A 2,500-nucleotide genomic window follows, 5' to 3' on the forward strand; every position below is an offset into this window, starting at 1 on the left:
AATTTGTCAGAAAAATTTGGATTATCAGACCTGCAGATAAGAACACGTCGCTTTCAAAGCTTTACAGATGGCCGCATTAACCCAAATCTTCAATTCGGAAAATGGCATTCCTTTTAAACAGGTATACCTACGTAATGATAAATAATACTTAAAAAGTTACACACCATAGACAGTGGCGGTTCTAGCCTATTTACAGTGGTTGGGCAAAGATGATCCGGTCACATATATATATATATATATATATATATATATATATATATATATATATATATATATATATATATATATATTATTATTTTTTTTTTTTTTTTTTAATTATAATTTTTTTTTTCACCTTTAAAAAAAATATTTCAACCACAAATAATCACATTCACAATGAAATGACAATACCAGTAGATTTTAATTTTCCAAACGTAATCAAAAAATAATCACGAAAGAGAATACAACTAAAAACTAAAGCGACGAGACATAATGCGACAACACCTTGACAATAGAAGTCCATTTCGTTCACTCGAAAAATTAAAGAGATGCTTTAATCCCTCAACGGCGAGATTAATATTTCTGTTACATTACTGGTTTTCAGTAGTATGTAGTAACCTTAAAGTTTTCATCGAGAAGCAACAACAGCGATATGACTCGAGTTTCATTCAGAGCTGAAATTGCATCATTTTTACTGCTGTCTTGGTGGTTAGAATGATTGTGCCGGTGGTGGTAGTGGTTGGAATAGTGGTAGCGGTGGTGGTGGTGGAGGAGGAGGAGGAAGACGAGGCGGTGAGGGAGGATGTAATTATGATAGTGGTTTTGGTGGTGCTGTTGGTTAGAATGATAGTTGTGGAGACGATTGTTGTACTTGTTGTTAATATTGTTGTTGTTGTTGTTGTTGTTGTTGTTAATGATGATGATGATGATGATGATGATGATGATGATGATGATGATGATGATGATGATGATGATGACGATGATGATGATGATGATAATGACAACCACGATGTCGTCGACAATGATGGTTACCACCATACGATATTACAAAGTTTATTTAATCTTAGGCTTTCGCCAATAATTCACACAATACAATTAAGACAAAAGAATGTTATCAATCTCTCCTCATGCATTCGTTATACTATCACAATAACGACCGTGTTATCTTTACTCCTTCCCAATGCTATCTATACAAGAGTGCTATGCTCCTTCCCCAACCAACCCCTAGCTTCCCGCCTCTTCGTCGCGAACTATCTTATGTATGTATTAGCTTCAGGACGGGCAAGTACGGAATCTGCCCACCCTTCCTTTAAACGTCTTTATTTCCTCTATAACTTAGAATTCAACTCTCTCCTTACTCAGAAGAGTATTTCTCGTATACTAATTCAATTGTTGAGAAAACCAAAATGGTGGTTGTATTAATATTTATTTAGTCGTGACTTTTGAATAAAATGTTTTGTTTTATTAGAGGAAATACAATAGAAAATTACATTGTTTGCAAAATTATTTAGTCTGGCAATAAAAATACAGCGGTAATTACTTTAAGAATAATAATAAAAAGAACTAACAAATTAATTTGTTAAAAAAACAAAAACAAAAAAACAACAAAAAACAAATAAGAAAACAATTTAAATAAATGAGTTTTGAGAAGTACTTAAAGAAAACGAGAAAAAAAAAAGAAATAATTTAAATGGATAAACAAATATATAAAAACAACACAAATTAATACTAAATTGATATAATATTAGTAAGTTAATAAATTTAATTCAATACTGGAACCTTCCCAAAGTCATTACATCAATGGTACCAGCACAAGTAAGGCAATAAATAAGAAAAAGTTCGTTTGCCAAAAGCTCTATTCAGTGTTCACTGGTTATTAAGGTGGGCTCATTTGAATTAGCCCGACCTAGTACTAGAGAAGAGAGGCCAGACAGCAAAAATCGGAGTTAGTTCACCGTCAGGCGACGTGACGATGAGATGACGATGTGGGCGGAGTGGAGTGGTTGGGGAGGGGAGGGGGGGGGGGGGGTTGATAAAAAGAACAGGAGCGTATCCTGGTTTATGCATTACGCAGTGCATGGTCATTCGCAATCTATCAAAAATACACACAAATTGATTTCAGTACGAAGTATCAAGTTTAAGTAGTAACTTTTGAAATTATCTAATTTAAATTTGATTATTTCGGACCTGGTAATACAGCATATAACTTGAAAAAAAACAGGCTGGTATTTGCCCACCCTGCCCATTATTACCAGCCGTCCCTGACCATAGATAAATAATAAATAATATATGTCACTGCCTATGACCGAATAATGAGGAAAGTGTATTCTGCAAAGACACAATGCCGAGGGCAGGACATTGAAAAATACACAATAAGCAGATTTTTTTCCACTAAAAATGTAGACTAAGCGACACACTGAAAACCCCTTAATTTTAATTTACCCCCCCCCCCCCCCCCCTATTACAAGAGCTGTAACTTAACAATAATTGCCTATTTGGACAATAAAGATTATTGTTATTA

The sequence above is a fragment of the Berghia stephanieae genome, unplaced genomic scaffold (assembly GCF_034508935.2).
Source record: "Berghia stephanieae isolate SIO BIC M18660-M18661 unplaced genomic scaffold, UCSD_Bste_1.3 scaffold1266, whole genome shotgun sequence".
NCBI lineage: Eukaryota > Metazoa > Mollusca > Gastropoda > Nudibranchia > Aeolidiidae > Berghia > Berghia stephanieae.